Source organism: Sphaerodactylus townsendi, linkage group LG06 (assembly GCF_021028975.2).
Source record: "Sphaerodactylus townsendi isolate TG3544 linkage group LG06, MPM_Stown_v2.3, whole genome shotgun sequence".
Lineage (NCBI taxonomy): Eukaryota > Metazoa > Chordata > Lepidosauria > Squamata > Sphaerodactylidae > Sphaerodactylus > Sphaerodactylus townsendi.
In genome coordinates this window covers 44163461-44185913 of record NC_059430.1, presented here as the reverse complement: position 1 = coordinate 44185913, position 22453 = coordinate 44163461, and the positions used below count along the sequence as shown (strand labels likewise).

Genomic DNA, 22453 nt, shown 5'->3' with positions numbered 1-22453 from the left:
GGTTTGTTCTAGTGCAGTGGTTCTCAACCTTCCTAATGCTGCAACCCTTTAATACAGTTCCTCATGTTGTGGTGACCCCCCCCCCCTACATTTATTTTTGTTGCTACTTCATAACTGTAATTTTACTACTGTTATAAATTGTAATGTAAATATCTGATATGCAGGATGTATTTTCATTGCTACAAATTGAACATAATTAAAGCATAGTGATCAATCACAAAAACAATATTGTGAAATATTTATTTCTAATTACAAATAAATGAAATATGTGTTTTCTTATGGTCTTAGGCGACCCCTGTGAAAGGGTCGTTCGACCTCCAAAGTGGTCACGACCCACAGGTTGAGAACCGGTGTTCTAGTGCAAAGATTCACAGTGGCTCTGTGACACTCCCCCTACAAAATTACGGACAGCTTTGTCTTAGCTTAGTGCAAACAAATTATTTCACAGATAGAAAGAGCTATGCCTCCTAGTTTACCTGATTGATCCCTTCTAACTGTATTGTTCATGCTAATTCTACACCAATAGACTTCTTGGATCAATTCCAATTAAAAGCAGTTTGGGCACTGGGAAGATGAAAGGCAGGGGCAGATCAGATGTCAGAAGAGTTGGAATGTAGATAACTTTTTCTCCCTCTCAAGATACTAGAACTCAAGGGTATCCAGTGAAACGTATAGGTAGCAGATTCAGGATGGACAAAAGGAAATACTTCTTTACACAAAGAGTGATTAAAAAGTGGAATTTGCTGCCAGAGGATGTAATGGCACAGACTGTTTGAAAAGAGATTAGATAGATTAATGGAAGAGTGACTACTAGCCATCAGTGACGTACCTTCAGAAAATGGTGCCCGAGGCAAGTACGGTACTGAAATAGTGCTCCCAATTGCACCATCCGCCCAAAATTGCACCCTCCCCCACAAAACTGCATCCCACAAGAGGGGTGGAAGGAAAGGGTGCCATCAGCTTCTTGCCTACCTCTCAGGCAAGTGGGCAGGTGGAGAGCAGGCAGGTGGCGAGTGGAGTGGGAGGGCAGTGGGTAGAGGCTGGTGGGTGGGGGCATGGGGGAAGGGGCTGCTGAATGTGCCCCCATGTGACCCTTGCAAGTGGCACCTGGGGCATTTGCCCCCTCTGTCCCTCTCTAGGTATGCCTCTGCTAGCCATAGTGACTAAGGTGGGCTTTTACATTCTAAGGCAGTAAACATCTGAATTGCAGAGTCAGGAGGCAACATCAGGGGAAGGCCTCTAATATTTCATGGATAAAATTACGAACTTTCTTGTAACTCTCCTGAGGTATTCTCATACCAAGAATCATTTTGTGAAATTCACATCTTCATCCCTAAATAGGTGTTCATTTTTTATCTTTTTAAGTCTGCCGCCATACTGACACATTGATGTAAGCATGTGCAAAAAAATAAAGGGTGTGTCTCCTGTGACTCTAATAGCCTCAAGTGAAATCCTGATTATTTAAGGCATGTGTGGAAGAAAATAAACTGTCTCCATAACTGTGAAAATGCAGAGGACAGCCTGTGGAGAAGCCAGGTGCAAATCAGTTCCAATCATTGTGGATCAACTGCCAAGAAAACCATGAATACATCAAGCTTATGGAACACACACACACACCCCACACACACCAGTTTTCCTTTATAGAACGCACCTTGCAGCTTCATGTATAAAATGAAAATGTTGGGGAAAGGGATCATTCAATTACCAGTAACCTCTGCATGTTCAGTAGATGGCATAAATAAAGCCTTATGCAATGCATAATATGCTTACACAGGTTCTTCCAAGCAATCAACAACTTGCAAACGACAGTGTCCTGATTGCATGTATGGCACCTTCTCTGACCATGTATGCTGTTCAGATCATTCACTAAAAGTACAGAGTTGGCGGTATGATTTCCCCTTGCAATCACCGCCCCCACCCCTAGTATTCAGAATACCCCTGTTAATTGTCTTAGATACTATCTCTGTTCTGCACCAGCTAAATTCCATCTTGTTTTGCAGTACCATCAAAAATTGTCAAGGCTAGTAGAAAGACATAAGCCACAGTCACCTGTTTTATTTTGTGTGTGTACATGTGCAAAGGCATCTCTGATTGAAATCTCCCTGTCCAGTGTCTGGATCCAACAGACGTAACACCATGAGATTATTCGTGTTCAGTGAGTGTGCATGTGATTAATGCAGACTTCACTTAGCTGGTGGAATTATCACAGAATTAGCAGGATTGCAGCTGCCTCCCCTCCCACGTGTCTGCTTACCTCCAAATCCATCTGCTTTAGGCACACAGAGGCTTTCTTCTTTTCACTGTTTTTCCCCCTCAGATAGGGTTCATTTTTCTTTCTTGTATGAAACCAATAATTGCTTTTACATCTTTTATCTCTGCTTTCTTACTCTGATCTAGTCCTTCTACATTGCTAAGGACAGAGTATGTACTAAATTAAATGGCAGTAAAACCTGTACTAGTTCCCTCTACATATAATCCAATACCTTCTGAACTGGGAGGTTTCATTTAAGCTTCCATATCTAATTGCTGTTGCTAGACCAATCCTCCATGCATATGTAAAATATTTTAAAGCCATTTAATCTTGAGCCATCATTATATCTCGTTATATTTATTTGCATGTTATTTGAATTACTGTTTGCTTTTTTATTCTGAGTTTACTTTAAATCATCTTCACTAGGTGACTGTGGCCCCATTTCATTATTTTGAGGAAGGGGGGAATGACTCTCTACCTTTTCAGCCCTTCAGCTAATTTTATAAACTTTGTCTCCCAGGGAGAGAGAAATTGATTTCTTAATTGTCTCCTCTTCCTGCTATACCTCATAGGTCCCCTGCAGTGGTGGGATCCAAAAATTTTAATAACAGGTTCCGATGGTGGTGGGATTAAAACAGTGGCACCACTGCACACACGCACCTCCAATCCCTTATTGGGCAGGGAGGTTGCTTTAGTAACCCCTTCTCGGCACTCAGAAAAAATTAGTAACCACTTCTAGAGAAGTGGTGAGAACTGGTTGGATCCCACCTCTGGCCCCCTGCCCATCCCTAAGAGCAGACTGGTGTTATCAGCCACCCCGTGAAACAGGGCTAGTCACAGACAAGATAGTTGTTGCCACATACTCCCAGGATATCCAGACATGTTGAAATATATTAGCTCATAAATTTAAAAAGAGGACAATAACATAAACAGCTTATGTGAGCACTGAACATGTTCATGGTCTCCTAGGAGAAATGGATTGTTGGCAGTTGAGCATCTGTGGAGGAGGGGGACATAAGGACGGGATTATTGGCCTACTGAAGGCTCTAAAGCTTACAGTGTCCTAGAACTGGATGGTAAGTGCATGTTCTGCTGACTCTGATTTCTTCCCTCTCCCAGTCTAGGGTGCTCTATAAGCTTCAACATTTTTAATTTTGTCCTTAAATTAGGAGTTAAATTAGGATAAAGAGGTGCATGTAGTGAGGCATGTGTTTCCCAAGTTCAATTCAATCCACTATCCACACTAAAAAGAAAACCTTTTAAGGTGCCTTTTAAGGATACTTGGTTCAGTGTCAGTTGAGCAGTTTCATGCTCACCCAGCCCTGAATCTTAGCAGGACAGTGGAGTGTAAGTGGAGGATTAAGTAAACAGGAAGTTCCTCTCCTGGTCCTAGATTTTAGCATGCTATTTCACTGTGTGTGCATGTGAAAGAGAGATTTCCTAAACTTTTACATCCTCCCTGCTTGTGATCCTTATGGGATGGCCAAATGATTCAGCATAAACTTCTGAACAACAGGTAAAGGTTGCCTGTTGCTGCTTCCAATTCAATATAGGGGCTGTACAACTTTCACATACAGGTTTCCCCAGACCTGGTCTTCCAGCAGCATCCATTATGCCTCCCACAACCACCAACACTGTTTCAGTTCAAGGTCTCACAGAGCCCTAACAGATGGAGGAAGAGTGTTCCACCAGGCAGGGGCCAGGGCTGTAAAAGCTAGGGTAGAGGCTAGCCCAGGGGTAGGGAACCTGCGGCTCTCCAGATGTTCAGGAACTACAATTCCCATCAGCCCCTACCAGCATGGCCAATTGACAGAGGCTGATGGGAATTGTAGTTCCTGAACATCTGGAGAGCCGCAGGTTCCCTACCCCTGGGCTAGCCGTATCACTGAGAGGCAGGAGACTACCAGAAAATTCGCCTCTGCAGAACGCATAGGCCTATTTGGGACATATGGGCTGATGCAGTTAGCACCCCTGAAAGCAGATTAACCATGCATTCATCCTCCCCGTGAAGGGTTGTCACTAGACAAGACCAATATCCTACTCAAATAATGCCCACTGAGAGCATTGTTTTCTTTATCTGTGGTCACTGACAACATTCATATGAAAGTTTGCGCAGGATAGTCACAATCTACCCACTGTTCTATGCAGAAACGTAGCTGGGCAGGAGTGTGCCCAGGGTGCACTCCGTGTTTTCCGCCCCCTGCAGCCCCGGGCTTTCTGCTTTCTGCTGGTTGAAAACGGGCCAGGCTGGTGGAGCAGGGCCAGACCTGGCAGGGTGGGGTGGGGCAGGGCGAGGGCGGAAGGGGGAAAGGGGTGATTTTCACATGCCCCAGGTGTGCACCCAGTGCAACACGCACCCCCGGCCCCCTTGTAGCTCCGACACTGGTTCTGTGTTGCAAAGATGATTCTTCCCTATGAAACATCTTGTATAAGGAGCCTTATCAACCTTTCTAATAGTAAACTGACGAGTTCCTTGTAGATAATGAAAGTTGTACAATCAAGTTACACACTGAAAAAGTAATGGTCTTGATACATTCAGGGGACTTCTCGACAAAGGCAGCTGCATGCTCCACCCCCAGCTCCCTTGGAATACAGCCAAGCTACAGAGCAAGAGCTAAATATCTCACATCTTTGTCATCCATTAAGCAATGCCGTGCATTTATGTTAGCATGTCTCAACAGCTTCCCATCAGCTGTTACTTCTGGGAGATAAACAGAGACTATGCCGTTGCGGATGTGGATCTCCTGAAACCATATCTCATATCCTCCTGGAATGTCATCTTCATAGTAACCTGCGCATGATTTTAATCCACCCGTTGTTGCTTCCAAGGCTTAATTATTCTAAATTTTAGACCACTTGCTTTTTGTTAAGTGATTGTAGCCCATCGATTAGCTTGGCAGTGGCTAAGTTCTTGGAAAACATTTTAAATACCAATATTTAAATGTTCTAAATGGAAATATATTTGCAATTTTATATGCCAATAAAGGTTGAATCAATTTGAATTCAGGGGACTTCTCTGTTATGCAAATACATATATATATATATTATGTTATGCAAATACACACACACACACACACAAATTATAAATTAACCAAATAAAAAGAAAGCCAAATCTTTAAAAAAAATCTTGAGAACCACGTTTACTCCATAAAGGACAGAACATTGCCATTGAGAAATGGTAGAGGAAGACAAAGAGAAGAAGCAAAATTTGGGTGAAATTTGAAAGGTGGGGTAGAGTAAGAGTTTTCAAATTTTCCCCTCTGCAGTTCTTCATAGGCACACAATTTGCTCTTGTTTATTATAGGTTTATCCTACTATTTTCATCACAGTAACCTTGTGAGGCAGGCACAGCTGACAGGGAGAGTCTTGGCTAGCCAAGGGCACCCAGTGAGTTTCATGACTGAGCAAGAATTTAAACCAACAGGTTCCCAGTCCGAGTCAAATACAGTGTCCAGTGCAGCACACAGGATCTCTGAGGCATTCAGCCACTAGTCCAGTGGTGGCGAACCTATGGCACGGGTGCCAGAGGTGGCACTCAGAGCCCTCTTGGTGGGCACACACGCACAGAGTTTGTCATGTGGGGGGGATCACTTTCCCCCCCACACATCTAGGCTGGCCTGGGCCACTGGACTTGATGTGCATGCACCTCAGCGAGCAGGGAGGCTGGCGGGCCTGGTGCTGTGCTCCAGGTGGCTGCTGCCTGGGTGGGGGGCAGAGGTGGCAAAGATGCTAGAGAGGTGCAGAGCGGCACATGTGGGACTTCTGGAGGCTACAGCAGGCTGGCCCCTGCTCAAGGGGGGTTATTCAGGTTAAATTGCCGCATTGGCACTTTGCGATAAATAAGTGGGTTTTGGGTTGCAATTTGGGCACTCGGTCTCGAAAAGGTTCGCCATCACTGCACTAGTCTATTTTATGTCACACACTGTCCTGTTTTCTGTTATGTCACACACTGTTCTTACATAGACACGTATTCTTCTGGATAATTACATATTTCAATTTGTGTCCTGTGGAGAAGGCAGATATTTAGCTCATGCTGGATAGATTGTGGATATTTTTGATTCCCCCCACTATATTTAGAGCATGGTCCATCTTGCAGTAAGTGAGTCACTGCTATTTTCTGAGCAGTTAATTTAAAAGAGCTTAAGAGCTACTGCATACTTGGTATGAAGTCTTGGAACCCTGATTGGGCTATAGCTCCCTGTTGGGTTTACACAAGCATTTAAGTATTGCTTTCACACTAGACTTTATTCTAAAATTACTATTGTTTGTGCCCTCAGTTTTAACAAAAAAACTATTGCATTCTAGTATTCTTTTCACCCTTTTGTTTGCAAGTAGAAGACCTGGAGTTGAGTGCTGTAGCATCTTAGAGACCAACATGATTTTTGGGATATAAGCTTTTGAGAATAAAAACTCCCTTTTGTCAGATACTTTAGACCTGGAGCTATCCAAGAGATGGCGCTCTGACTCTTAGACATTTATGCTCAGAAAATCTTGTTGATCTCTATGACCTTTTTTGCACACACCACTTACACCATAAGACGTTTTCAGTGCCAACATTTATGATGAACTGGTTGTTGTGGATTTTCTGGGCTGTGTGGCCGTGGTCTGCTAGATCTCATTCCCATCGTTTTGCCTGCATCCAGAGGCACAGCTGGGTCATATTGCGCCCAGTGCTCATTCTGCATTTTACACCCCCACACCCCACCCCTGGCGCCCTGCCCCCAACACACACACTTACCTTAGTTCAGCCTGAAAGTGCAGGCTGGAAAAAGCGGCCTGTTCACTCGAGGCTGAAAACAGACTGATGCGAACTACACTTCCCCAGGAGACTTGGGGCGGGATAGGGGGTCGCTGTGGGAAGGGGGATTTCCCACCTCTTGGGCGTGTGCCCAGTGCAATGTGCACCCTCTTCCCCTGGTAGCTTCGCCTCTGCCTGCATCTGTGGCTGGCATCTTCAGAGATGCCCAGTGCGGACAACCTCTCTTGAGACATTATGGCCCTTAATTCATTTTTAATTCTTTTGAGTTTTGAAAAAGATCTCTCTCTGGAGTAGTTACTAACCATTAAGCTAACAAATAGTTGCAAAACTGCTTCCACATTTGGGAAACCCATCTGAATTGATTCGTTGCATATAATTTGACAAAGGTCTATATGAGACAGTGGTCTTCTGTAGGACTATGGCTTTGTCGCACGTACAAGTGCAAGTGCAAAAGTTCATCAGTAAGTTTCAGGTCAAAATCTTCTGGGAATGCTGTCATCAATAGTTCAACACCTTACTGAAGTTCTTGCTTAACTGCTGTCAGTTTAGCAGTTTAGCAAGAACGGAAAACATTTGTGCAATATTATTGTACAGTGTACAGAAAAAATCAGGAATAAATGGAATAAAAATACAAGCTAATAGCCAATTAATATAAACACAATCCCCCCTTCCACCAATCAGTATAAGAAATTCATACCTAGAATATGAAAATGTAGTTTATAACAAGATTGGAGTCCTTCTGAGGAAAACTACCTGCAACTTCAGGCTCTCCAGTGAACTGAGAAGACTGTACCTTTTCTTCCTTTTATGGAATATCCTAACTCTTTAGTGCCCCTAGTGGACTCAGGGTTACACAAGGAAATTTACTGACCACAGTACTTCATTACATCATGTGTAAGAAAGGCCTATTGGTTTACAGACACAGTACAAAATACAGGTTTTGACCTTTAAATACCTAAATGATTTGGATCCAAAGTACCTCAAGGACCTCTGCCTGTAAGCACTTACCCATGCTCTGCAAGCCCGGTGCTGTGGAAACCTACAAGTATGTTTGGCAGGGGCATGTGCAAGCAGAGGTGGGATCCAAAAATTTTAGTAGCAGGTTCCCATGGTGGTGGGATTCAAACTGTGGTGTAGCGCCAATGGGGCTGGGTGGGGCATGACGGGGGTGTGGCCAGGCATTCTGGGGCGGGGCTTTCCTGGGCAGGGCTGTGGCAAGGACGCAGCCGCTGTGCCGGTCCTTGGGCGGGAAATGAATGCACGCAGGCGCAGGCTGCCACGCATGCCGGTGCACCTCCTGCTAGACTGCTTCTAGTTCTGCACGCTACTGCTGAGAGGAGGGGCGTAACTAAGGCAAAAATCACGTGGCAAAATCACCAATTAGTAACCCCCTCTCGGCACACACAAATAATTAGTAACCTACTCTCGGGAACCTGTGAGAACCTGCTGGATCCCACCTCTGCGTGAAAGGGCCTTCTGTGGCAGCTGCTTCTAAACTTTAGAACCCTCTTTCCAAAGGGCCTTTTAGTTGTTATGTCTGCTGTGATTTTGCCTAATACTGTACTGTTTTGTAAGCTATTTTGAGTTTGTTTTATACACAGAAAAATGGAATATTAATTAGAATGTTGTGGGTTTTCTAGGTTTTGTGGCCGTGTTCCGGGTTGTAAGGCCGTATTTTCTCCTGATGTTTTGCCTGCATCTGTGGCTGGCAAAGATGCCAGCAAAGATGCCAGCCACAGATGCAGGTGAAATGTCAAGAGAAAATACTACTGGAACACGGCCATACAACCCAGAAAACCCACAGCATTCAGGATTCCAGCTGTGAAACCTTCAACAATACATGGAATATTATTTAATCAGTAAAGTGATATGTGAAACCCTTGTTTCAGTTCTTCTTGCTAATGTTCAAGGAGAAGAATGTCTGAGCAGCCAAAAGGGTTCTTAATAGGGAAGCAGCCAAATGTATGCCTATTGTTCTTGCTTGAACACTAATTTCCTCCCCCTGCTGCCATGTAAATGGTAATGACTCAAGGGACACCCAAGGATTTTTATATAACAACAATTAAATTGTATTGTCGAAGGCTTTCACGGCCGGAATCACTGGAGTGCTGTGTGGTTTCCGGGCTGTATGGCCATGTTCCAGTAGCATTTTCTCCGGACGTTTCGCCTGCATCTGATCCTCTGAAGATGCCAGCCACAGATGCAGGCGAAAGATCCCTACTATCAGATCCTCTGAAGATACCAGCCACAGATGCAGGCGAAACGTCAGGAGAGAATGTTGCTAGAACACGGCCATACAGCCCGGAAACTACACAGCACCCCAACAATTAAATTGCCAATTAAGCAAGTCATTTTTTTTCATTGTCAAGAATCAGGCTATTCAAACAGCTCCAGGGAAGCCAACCCTTTGGTTTATTCAACAGATCAGCATGCTGGTGATAATATTTGCCACAACCCTGAATACAGTATAATTATATGCAGGTTCTAAAATGGTTCTAACAAATTTGCATTTCTAGTTTCAGTTTGAAAGAAGCAGTCTAATCATTCCTATTTTTACAGTTGAGAGGAAGTTAGTAGAAATTATGGGCAGTCAAACAACCACAGATGACGGAGTTCTTTGTGAAAATAATTTGAAGCTTAAATTAGGAAGAAAACACAAATTAAACCTTAGTGATTAGTCTTGAGGTTGATGTGTTTTTAGAGATAATAGCTAGAATATAAGACCTATACAATTAGCAGAATTGATAATAGGCCTAACGATAAATGTCCCTTAAAGCTTAATGGGGTGGTATTTATCTTCATGCCATAAAAAGCTTCAGCCATCAGTTTCCACACATTAAGCTTCTATTAACCAGGGCATGAAATTTTTGTGCAGGCCTGTTGGCAAACCCAACAATTAGTCTTGTAAGCCCAAGGAAATCCACACCTTTTAAAAAATTGAAACCCCTTCCTTGCACTTGCTACATGGCAAACTGATTTTGAAATTGACAGGAGTGTCAAAAATAGCCCATAACCCCATGGTTGTGTATGAGTTCTTCTTTCAAAAGTCAATAATTCCTCATGGCATGGGCAAGCCCCTTTATGTGCCTAGGGACCAAATTACATGTATTGTGGCTGTCTTTTTCCTTTCTAGGACTAAAAAAAGACTGAGAGACATTTTTGATCAGGAGAACAGTTCTGGCATGTGTGGGGGGAGGTTACTTTCTTTCCCCTGTGCTATGATCCCAATTCGTATGTGGTCCCACAGCTGATTTTTGCTGTAAAATAATAATTTGGAGATCTCATCAAGGTCAGTGACGGTGAACCTTTTCGAGACCAAGTGCCCAAATTGCAACCCAAACCCCACTTATTTATTGCAAAGTGCCAACACAGCAATTTAACCTGAATACTGAGGTTTTAGTTTAGAAAACATGGTTTGCTCCGAGGTGCACGTTACTCGGGAGTAAGCTTGGTGAAGCAACCGTGCAATGCTTCGAATGGGTGAATCATGACCCTAGGAGGGTTTACTCAGAAGCAAGGCCAGCCTAGATGTGTGTGAGGGGGTGATTTTCTGCTCCCCCCACTTGATGAACTCTGTGCTCGCATGCCCACAGAGAGGGCCCTGAGTGCCACCTCTGGCACGCGTGCCATAGGTTTGCCACCACTGCCTAAGTTATGTGACTTTTAGCCCTCAGGATTTCTTTCAGTCCCAGCTAGTGCTGGGATTCAAATAATTCAACAACCGGCTCTGGTGGTGGGATTCAAATAATTTAACAACTGGTTGTTTACAAGCACCATTTTAACAACCGGTCCTGCTGAAGTGGTGCAAACCTGCTGAATCCCACCACTGGTCCCAGCCAATTTGTAAATGAGGTATGAACAGTTTTGGAGAATGTATATGTGTCTGCTTTCAGGAGTCTTAATGACTGATACATGGGCACTGTAGTAGAGAAGAAACAAATGAGGAAATAATAAGATTTCTTAAACTGAAGTGGCTGTTCTATTAATTCTGAAATTCTTGTACCTGTACCTGGGAGCAAATCCTACTGAAGTTGGTAGTCATTAATTTTGAATAGTAATGCACAATATATTGCTACAAGGAGAGATGTCACATCCTAGGGACTGCCCCCCCCCCATAGTTAATTATAATGAAATAAATCATCCATAATATATAAGTAAACAAGGATTTAGAGTAAATATGAACTACATATCTCTCTATGTTTGTGTGTTTAGCAACATATTTTCCCTCTCAGACAGTGCCACCCAAAAACATGGTTAATGTATTTTTCAGGTGAACAATTTAAGTCTTCTCGTTTAGCAACATATTAAAAATCTGCCAAACATTATGGGCAGATTACCATTAAACAAGCAGAGAGAAGTTTGATGTAAAAATAATACATAAATTATTTCAAGTATTTTTAATAAAATCTCTTAAAGTTCAGTTAGTCTAGATAATAAGACTAGAATGACAATTCTTTATGATATTATCAAACAACCACATAATCTAATTACATATTACTGACAGCAGTGTTTTCTTCAGGGTTGTCAACAGGGTTCTCCATGTTTTTTACATTCTTCATCTTGCCATTCCCTACTGTTACCTATTAAACATTATACAGCAGGTTTGTGATGTAACCACAAACCATACAGATGCCCCACTGACTTTTGGTTGACACAATAGATCAGGGGTCTGCAACCCGCGGCTCTGGAGCTGCATGTGGCTCTTTTGTCCTTGTACTGCAGCTCCACATGGCTTAAGTCCTCTCAGCCTCCTTCGGAGAGTCCCCCTAAGGGTTAATGGGAAAGAGTCCCCTTTCCTAGAGAGGCACAGCCCGAGACGGATATCCCAAGCCACTTCCGGCTTTCCTGTCTCAGCTGCCTGTTTGGCTGATGCTGGTGATGACAGCGCAGGGCTGGGGCGGAACTCTGCTGGTGGATCCTTTTGAACAGGTGAGCAGTGAAGGGCTGGAAACGGGAAGGAGTTGCAGGAGCACAGATTTTCAGCGAAATCCTAACCTCAGTCCGCCCCCCTTGAATGGGGGGCCAGGGGTCAACCCTGCTTTGGGTGGCCTCATTTCCCCCTCCCTGGGTCCTTCTTGGGGGGTGGGACCACATGGGGGACCCCAGCAGTGCCACCTTGGGTTGCAGCCCCCCCAGCAGCCCCGCTGAGCTCCTGGTGGATGGCAGCCTGCCTGAGTCCAGGTGAGAAAGATGATGTCAGGTTTTAAAGGAGTTATTACCTGCACCCCTGCAAGGTTGCACTCGTGGGGGGGCTATTTGATGGGGAGGCGGGGGTGGGTGGGAATTGTTTGCTTCTGCATTGCCAAGGAGAGCAGGAGCGCATGGGGAAAGCCTTGCACATGGATTTTGGAAGGCTTACTTCAGAGTAAGCCAGTGGAGGGTAAACTTGTAGATCGTGGAAGGGAGGAAGGCTGAGGTCATCCTCAGCCATGGTTGTTGCGGGTTGCCAACTCCTGGCGGGCAAATCCCATGACATTTGGGAGTAGATTCTCAGAAGCTGTGGCTTTTGGGACCAGGGTGGGGGCCATTGCTCAGTGAGGAATACAGCTGTTGAGTCCACCCTCCATGGCAGACATTTTCTTAGGGGGGGAGAAGTTCACCCCCTCGGTAGTTGACAACCCCATTAAAGGCACCAATTTTGATCCACCATCCAAGTGGAATTTGAGGGGGTTCTTTTTTGGGGGGCATAATCAGTGTATTTCAACACAAGAAAAGAGAAATGTGTGAAACGGGGTTTCTATTGCTGGTCATTTGAATCATGCACAAAACAACAGGCTTTTTACCCCCCTCCCCTTTTTGCTTTGATGGGTAAAAATGGGCCCCAAAGAAGGGAACTTCTCCCTGCATGAGAATATATGCAGTATTATCTTCATTTTAGATGTCAAAAAGTATTTGCGGCTCCAAGTGTTTTCTTTTCCATGGAAAACAGGGTCCAAATGGCTCCTTGGCTGTTAAAGGTTGCCGACCCCTGCAATAGACAAACCATCAGGGGCAAACTGCTGCCTTTCAATTTTGCAGCTGTACTTTTTAGCGTTAGTGTAGGTAGTTCAAAATGCTGCCTTGAAACTACTTGGAGGTGTTTTCTGAAGCTGTGGAAGTATGTGGCTTTTTATGATGAGGGAAAGTTTCAGTGGCTGAGGTTAACCTTTGTCTGCTGCAATCACTTTAAACGATACTGAGTTTCATAATGTATTGAACGGGCCAGTGACATTTCTACCACACAACATGACAAAAGATTCTGTCAAGCTTCTTCGTCTTAGTCATCTGTTGATTCAGTTCTGCTTTCTCAGTTATCTGGCTTCCTGTGATATGAAAGATGTCTTTAGAATGCTAGCTTTACTATGGCCAAAAGGAACAGATGTGGAATCACATCCACACACAAAATCTATGTAATGTCTTTCTCCATACACAATGAGCATTTAGTGCCTTCTACTGTTTCTTTTGATTTCAGATCTCATAAAGTATTGTACATAATTCAGATTATTTAGGAAAAGCAGAACATTAAAGTATATATGCCATATGTGGTACATCAACCTCATGTCCTTATCACCACCACAACCTGATTTTGAAAAGCAAGCTGTCTGGTTGATATATCAATTTGCATATCAATGTCTTGAAGGACTTGCCATGTTGTATTGGCAGGTGAGATGTAAGAGAGAAGCAAAGACATTGAAAATTACAACAAAGCAAATTCACTTACTTGAAATTATCCCTTTAAAAAAACCAATGGAATTTCTGTGGAGTAGAGAGAATGACTACTTGTTCAAAGGTCATCTGGCAGCCTGGGGATTCAAACATGGGTCCTACATCCTAGTATGGTATTCTAACCACTCCACCAGGCACAGCAGCTCTTTTGATTTAGGCAAGTTGCAGTGACCAACTGCATGAGAAAAGCAAAGGAGAGATCAATATTATGTGGTTTCATTTCCCTCTCATGGTATCCATCAGGAGCACTCTGCTGAGATCAGTAATGCAACATCATTGCCAAGTGTATCAGGAAGAAGCCTGTGACTGTTATATACACGCACACATTTGGAAAGGTGGATTGGAATTCAGAAAGCATCATAAACAATCTGGGAGGCAAAGGAATATTCTTACATCAAAATGCAAGGGAACTAAGGAATTTAGAAATAACATCAGTATTGGGCAAGGATGTTTTACCCAGAAGATAAAGGCTCCAGATAAATCTGCAAGGCAGGAAAAGCAGCAAGACCGCGACTCGAGGCTTCCTCTTCGGGTCGGATTTTTTACAATTATTTTTTTTTCACCCACTTCCTTCCTGCTTTTAACTGCCAAAGCTCAAGTTGAAAGGAGAGAGCGCCGAGGGGAGCCTGGACAGAGCCGCTTGCAAGTGAGTACGCCTTGCGGGATGAGGGGGGGAGAGCTTGGCTGCCAACTGCTCCGTCGAGTTCTCAGTTGGCTCCTGCCGAGAAAAGGGCGATTCATCCTCCAAGGATCACCAAAGCAATAGTAAGCATGGCCACAGCAGAGGAGGAACTCTGCAATGGAGAGAGGGGGTGAGGATCACTTTAGAGGGCTAAGAAACTGGGGGAGGGGAGCCTTCTCTCAGAGCTCTGTGCCTTCCAAGAAAATGGTCTAGCAATGGATTAGTTTAACACGTTGCTCTATACTAGAATATAGGACGGTGCAAAAAAAAACCCCCAACCCTTTTGTTTTTTCTCAGTGGAAGATTCCATTCCTTCTCTGCCATTCACATGCACTCTGGAGACTTCTGCTTTTTGGGAGTTGCTGTTTGTTTCAGAAAGCAGGCCCAGTGGCCAAGTCACCAATTTCAGGGACCTGAGGGTGGTTGGTTCAGTGGCCATGTCTGCCACAGGCTTTCAGTGTGAACTTGATGCAAGTTCATTCATATTAGTTGCCTTGCACAAGGAAGTGCATCCAGTCATCTTATTTTGGGGTTCAGCCAGGAGTTAAGGAAATGGGGGCAAGTGGTCCAGGTTGATTTCAGCCAGTGCATAGGGATTAGCACAGGGTGAGTGCATATTTCTGCTGCCCACATAGGCTTCCATGAGTAATAGCGAATGCTTGGCAGAGTATTTTCTGTGTTGCTTGCTGTGTGTGGTTAGGGGTTCAGAAAGTCACCATCTGGACAGAAAAGCCCATCTGGACAGAAAATGTACTGGTCTTTTTAGGCTTTACAACCTTTTCACCTCCCAATATTCCTACCAGGGTTGAATTGCCCCAGCTACAAAATATTCATCTGTCCCAATGGCTTCATTCAGACGACTTGTATCTATCTACAAATCCAGACCCTCCCAGGTGGAAGATAAAGCCAGTTGTAGTTTACTTACTGGGGTAGATTGCGTGACCCTCTTCCCCACCTGCCCATTTTTTTTAAAAAAAATCTAATATGAATTATTTTTCCTCACTTTCATGGATCTCCTTCACAGAATGGTAGTGGCCAACACTGAAAATTTTCCTGAGATAACTGGAAAAGTTGCAAACTCAATACATACTTAGTGACGTATCTTTAGGAGACCCTCCTGATGATACCACCCAGGTTTGGTGAAGTTTGGTTCATGGGGGCCAAGTTATGGACCCAAAATGTTTAGCCCCCATCTCATGTTAGCTCCCGTGGGAGTTTTTTTTCAAAAAGGTGCAATGCAAGCAGGTCCAGGAAAATCACGTGATAAGGGGGGGGGGGGAGGGACTGAACTGTGTTCTGCGGTTCAGCTGTGAGGAGATCTCAAAGGAACCTGGATATTTTGGGTGACTATCCCAGGATTAATTGGCAGTGAGGAAATCAACATAAGTCAAAAGGAAAAAGATTTAAAAGGCAAGTTCAAGAGAAAAAAGAGAGAAAAAGAAACAGGAAATAAAAAATAGAAAATAAAATTATCATTATTACATTGTCAATCTTATAAATACATTGAAGAAACTAAATCAGCGGAACTTCAGTGGAACATCGGAACATCAAATTCGTCACCCTATCCGTCGTATTATCTATTAACCTAATATCACTTATTAATACATAGTTATATAATATAAATCAATCTACTTCAAATTAATTTCAGATATCCTCCATTAGGTGGTTCTTTTAACTCTCACTTTGAATTCAGGGTGACAAAAGTTGTCATAGTGTGAATTCAGAGGTGCAAGAGTCCCACCTGACAAAATCTGGCAACCCTATTTAGCATATGGATTTGGAGGAACTGGGGTCTGTAATCTTTATGGTAGTGATTAAGAGTATAAAACTAGGAGTGTGTAAGTTATTCCAGAGAACAAAATGATTTTTTCTGACCTTACTTCTAATAACCATTCCCCTCTGTAAAATGGGATACATTGTATTTCCTTACTTCAAGTGCCATGCTGTGAGGACAAATATGGTTTTCATCAGATCTATTTCTAACATAGGCAGATGGCAAAGATAAATGGCAGTCCTGGGCCTATTTGTTTGTTTGCAGAACAATTAATTATTCAACAAAGAATTCCATTTGTTGTACCAAAATAGTGCTTTTGAATTGTTCATTTAATCACTGGAGATCTGACTCAGGTCAAAAAGCCTTTTTTTCAGCCATATGATGTGGCAAGGAGTTCCTATCAAATGTGTGTGTGTGTATAAACACAATCTCTCTCTCTCTCTCTCTCTCTCTCTCTCTCTCTCTCTCTCACACACACACACACACACACACACACACACACACACACACACACACTTATTTCTTCACTTAAAGCCAAAGCTTTCTGTATAACCACAGTTCAGGAATGTTAATGCTCTAGTTCTGCTGTAGGAACATTAGAGTATTGTGCTGCTATGGAAACAATTTGAAATCTGGAGAGCTATGGGAGATGGGTACCACAGAGAAAGATGGGTGAGGCAAGTAGAATCATTAGAGAAATCTTGCTTTTTTAGACAAAGAAGTTATTTTAATAGTTTGTATTCTGTTTAGAGAAACAAAAGGCTTAGACTAATGATCTCCTGGATCCCCGTGTGTGAATCTTTATCCAACTCTTCTAGATTATTTCAGTATTCTCTATTTTAAGTGCTTCTGTGCAGCCTACAAGCTGCAAAGGTTAATCTCTAGAGACTTTTAGGGCATGTTTAGCCTGCCAGCTTTCTTTGGGCTGTAGCTGTGATGTGCAGCCAACTTGTGGAGTCCACACTTCTCTATCTCCCCACCCCCCCGCAAGAAAGGTAAGGTATATTGTACAGCTCCACATGATGTCAGCAGAGGGTTGACACACACTGCATGAATCCTGCGTTCGAATGCATGATTTACTTTGTACCATTATTTCTGGTTGAGGTGGAGCTGTAGAAACTGAGTAGACACAATTTTCGTTTTCATTAAAACACAGCACGGAAGGAGCTAGATTGAGAAAGGTAAGTTCCAGGCTCTCATGGCTGTGGAGAAAATGAAATCTCACTGTGTCCTTTCTGTCTTGTGTTGATTTGACTTACTACATTGACTTGACTTACTGCATTTCATCCAGGGAAATCAGAGCAGAGGTTTAATCTAATAGGTTACAACCCTGTGATGAAGGTTAGGCTGAGAGATGGTAACTTGCTTAGAAGCCACACTAATATTTGGTACTGAATAGAAATTTGGATCTTATTTTCCTTTGTCCAAGACCAGTATTCTAGCCAGTGTTCTACAATGTCTCCTCTTTCCTTCCATAAATTAATATGATACTGATTTAAATATCTTGATGTTGTGTGTTGGTATGACATGAGAGGATAGTGGTGGGATGGCCAGACCTACTGGCAGAGTAGAATCTCTTACGAAAGAATCCCTGAGATCATTTTTCTCTTCACAAAGTGCAAATAGCTAGTTGTTACTTACAGATTTTGTGCACTGTTTGTGTGTCTGCTTCCTTGCTCTTTTGTTCCTCTGGAACACTTGCAAAAACTATCATGATATTTATCCAGCCTGTCTATTTGCCATATTTAGCCAACCAATAAACTGATGTAGCGGTTACTGCAGGGGTGGCCAACCTGTGGTGCTCCAGATGTTTATGGACTACAATTCCCATCAGCACTTGCCAGCATGGCCAATTGGCTCTCCATAAACATCTGGAGCACCATAGGTTGGCCACTCCTGGGTTAGAGTATTGGTTAAGGATCTGAGAGATGCAGGTTCAGATCTCTGCTCTGCCATGGAAACTTTCTTGACCTAAGGAGGTGGTGAAGAGCATTTCCATGTCTATTATCTACTGCCATCTGTTTTTATCATCTGGTCTAGAATTGAAATATCATTGTTTTTAATATTGTACTGTTATTTATATTTTGAAATGTTTTAAGGATTGTATAACGTTTTTATGTTGTGACCCGCCCTGAGCCCTGCGAGGATAGGGTGGGATATGAATGAATGCATGAATAAATAAATAAATAATACTGTCTTTCTACCCTATCTGGCAGAGTTGTTGTGAGAATAAAATGGAGGAGGGGGAGAATGATGTTGAAAGCTACTGTGGGTCTTCATTGGGGAAGAAAACGGAGTATAAATATGTAATTTTGTGAAGATGGCAGAGAGTTCCTAACAGAGAATTCTAACAACTGTACCAAGTTGCAGTTGCCAAGATTACTTATGGAAAGCCATGACAGTTAAGTTCATGTAAAACTTGTATTAAAAAGGAAGGCAAACCTCTGCTCATCTCTTAAATGAAAATACCCATGAGAGTTTACTTGAGACTTGATGGCATTTAATTATTAGTATATTATCATATGGTTGCCTTGGGGTAGGCTTGGCGATTGGGCTCACACTTCTCTGGTGCCAGGTTCTGGTTTCATGGGAAAAAGGAGAGGTATTAGAATGAGACTCAGGGGTGTGGGAGCACAGGACAGATTAATTTCATACTAAAGCTGGGCTCTCTAAAGTGCTAAGCCAGGGATTTTTGCATTACCCTGGAGTGAGGATGGAATAACTTTCCCTGCAAGTTGTAATGGTAGGCAGCAATGATAGCAGCTCCCAGCCCTTCTAATATCCCTGTATTTTGCTTTTAAATATAGAAGTGGGGGCTGAGGGGAGGTTTGAAGGAGCAATCAAAAGGCACTGCCCATTTCAGCCTCCATGAATCAGACCAGGCTGTGATCAATTGCTAGTTTCACTGGGAAAGACACAGAGAAGCAGCCTGGCTTTTGAAAAATATCAGTGTGTTTGCTTTGTGTTCTTCCTTTCGTGTAGCATTCTCTTTTTGTGTGTGCGCGGGCGTCTGTCTAAGTGTCTTCTGTGTTTCACACTTTCCTTTCTGACTGGGCTTCCACAGTTATTGCTCTTGTGCATTCTTTGTGTGTCTAGTCCTTTTTCTTTGTGCTTTTTGGTTATGCTTTTTTGAAAAAAGGCTGGGGAGTGGTCATTTAGACTGGGATATATGACAGCATAATATGTAAGGACATTTGATTTAAATATGAGTCAACTTCTCTTGGACTCGTGGGCCAAGGGCATAGCAGAGTCTATCAAAGGCAATGGCAATAATACCTCCCCAAACCATAATTTGGGTGGAGCATATTTGTTTTTTATGGTTGCTGGTTGTATATTTGACAAGAGTCTGCCTTAGTGTTTCACATTGGACTGTAGTTATGTGTTCTGATTTTGTAGTTCCAGAAAAACGTCTTTAAAGCTACATTCACGTAAAGGTGAGGCCGGATGGTATCCAGACTGTTTCACAATACAGCTCTACACCTGTTAATGCAGGACCACTTACCATATGCATCCATCAACTGCAGGTGGCCACAACACCTGTTCGTGAATCTGCCTTCCTCTTATCACTACTTTCTATTTTGTTCCCTTCCTAAGACATACGTAAACAGTTTGAAGGAAGTTTCAGCATAGAGATCTCCTCAGATGGTAAAACAGTGGTTGCTGCTCCTTAGGGTGCAGTCCTAAATACGCTTTCTTGGGAGTAAGCCACATTGAATGGACCTGAGTAGCATTGTAAGTAGACTCACTTAGGATTGCACAGCTAGGCACCTTTGTTTTGCTGTCTCTGATTCAACCTCAGATGAGACTTGAGAATAAAGGACTCTCTTGAATTCTGTGACAGTCTGAGGTTTGCTGCCCATTTCTGTTTATTGACCTTCAGGGGAAGTTTTGCTCTGCAATGTGGCTGTAACAAGAGTTGGAACACTAATGCAGTGCCTGTTTATAAAAGGCCTAGGTTTGGGTCCTATTAATTTCATTCATCCATTTTTTATATTTGTAGCAGAGCTGCACTGCATAAATAGGCTTACCTTCCTTCCACATTCAGATGCAGTCCTTATTGCCCTCTGAAATGGTATCCCTGTTAGCCACGGCCTGTCAGGAATATCATGAAGGTCAAAGTGAGGGGCTGCAGTGAGCGGAAAATCAGCAAAAATCACTCTTCCCCTCTTTCATGAGCAAAAGCACCTGTGGTGAGCAGAAAGGCAGCATAGGATCTAGGTTCCAGTTCAGAAATTATGCATACGTCAGGGCTTCATCTGTTTACTCACTCTCTAGTATTGCTTTTCATATTGATCTATAGTTTGGTTAATATTGTAGCTATCTTCTGCCACATGAAAGCAGTAAATACATTGAATTCAACATGATAATTTTAATGGTTTTTTTCTGAAACAAGGACAAAACAAGCCAAATTAGTCTGCCTTTACGTTTTTTTCTTTGAGCAAAAAGTTCAGCCATCACTTCATATAACTACCTAATGACAACTATTAACACCCCCCCCCCCCGAAAATCTGCTTAGAAAGGCCTGCAGGTATAGCTGGTGGCTACTATAAAAGGTAAGATGTGTTTCTCTCCATGGCACAAATTACTCTGCATTGTTCCATGGAGAGAAATGAATCTTATCATGACATTTCTCTCAAGTTGTCAGCCACTGATGTGGCTAAAATATTAGGAGCTAAAACCACCAAACCACAGCCACTCAGCCTGGAAAACCCACAACACTCAGTTGCATACATATACATACATATAGCCTTTATTGGCATCATACAACAAAACAGTTAACAACCAGAATAACAGAATAATAATAATACGGCTCAAAATAACCATAATTTAATATAAAAAACTTCTCTTTGCGGAAATACAACACCCAGTTGATTCTAGCTGTGAAAGCCTTCAACAAAACTATCCAGCTGCTTCTTTAGATGAGGAAAGTCATTTCTACAGCTTGCCAGTTTCTATACTTGCCATTAATGAAGGGTATTTGAAGATTGTGTTTGTTTCTCTAAGATGGTGAGAAGAATCTTGTTTGATCAGTTCAGTGGTTCATCTAGTCGAGGGGTCTGCAACCTGTGGCTCTCCAGATGCTGGCAGGGGTTAATGGGATTTGTAGTCCATGAACATCTGGAAAGCCACAGGTTGCAGACCCCTGATATAGTCCATTCTGTTTTTACATAGCGGCCACTTCTATGCCAATAAAGGCCTTCCCCCATGCCATCCTCTAGCACAGATATTCAAAATTTTGCTACTTCTGTTTTCTTTTAGTCACCCAGGCTAGTAGCCATTGATGGATCTATTCTCCACAAATCTGTCTTGAGTTCCTCTTAAAGCTATCCTTGTGGTTCTCATTATATCCACTGGCAGTGAATTCTACAATCTAATTAGTTCTTGAATAAATAATTATGTCCTTTTGTCTTGAACCTATTGCCCATTAACCTCATTGGGTGCCCCTAAGTTGTAGAATTATAGGGAAAAAAGGGTTATCTCTGGCTGAATCCCCACCGAGAAATTAAATTTGGATACATCCAGATTACAAAAGAAACAGTACCTTTTCATCTCACGTTCTCCCTTCCCACTCCACTGAAGACCTTGATTTCTATCAAGGATTCAAGTAATGTGGATTCAAGTAACACTCCCCTTGAACATGCGATCCGCTCAGTGATCGTGTTCTTCCTTGTCCTGATTGACTGTCGTGTTGTGTTGGGGCAGGACCTTTTAAAAACAATTTTTGCACGCAGCCACGTGGTGATGTCATTACGTGACAACATGACAGTGCCAGGCATTTTCATTGGCTGTTGGGTTGGAGTGGGCACATTACTCCACTCCTGATTAAAAATTCATAATTCTTATTTTCGCTTTAACGTTCATATGGACAATATTTGCTGAACATCTGCACGTGTGCATGTTTGTTGAGCTGCTTGTGTCCATGTGTCCCCGTTTCCACGTGGCCATGCCCAGCACACAGCAAAAAAAGGCTGTGGTGCATCACGCATAGCCCACTGCGCTCTGATTGGCTGGAAAGCCATTGTGTCATTCCCAACTGCGTGAAAACAAACACAGATTCAACTCCTGTTCCTCCCCTCGGATCCGGCTTCAGCATGTATGTTTTCAAAAGGTTCATATAAATGCAGGTTCTGGAAAAACCCATGATGAGGGGTGGAAAGAGCGACAGACCCTCAACGTTTTTGGCATCTAAGCGGTGGGGAGTCCTTCCTTAAACTGCATCTTTTGGCGGGAGTATTACGTTTTATGTTGTCGGTGGGGAGACGTCCTTTGTACACCTTTTCT

The 22453-nt window shown here is 43.0% G+C and overlaps 1 protein-coding gene across 6 annotated transcripts in view; it reads left to right on the top strand.

Annotated features, from left to right (window-relative positions):
* The first annotated feature begins 11919 nt into the window (after positions 1 to 11919).
* ARHGDIB (Rho GDP dissociation inhibitor beta) overlaps positions 11920 to 22453 on the top strand; it is a 32212-nt gene continuing 21678 nt past the window's right edge. Inside the window, exon 1 of one of the 6 annotated variants that reach the window (XM_048501867.1) lies at positions 11920 to 11939. The gene's annotated coding sequence lies outside the window, so the exon portion shown is untranslated. Of the gene's footprint in view, positions 11940 to 13966; positions 14481 to 16716; positions 16849 to 16941; positions 17167 to 17204; positions 17353 to 22453 lie in introns of those variants that run through there. The other 5 variants (XM_048501860.1, XM_048501864.1, XM_048501865.1 and 2 more) reach the window with 5 other exon arrangements.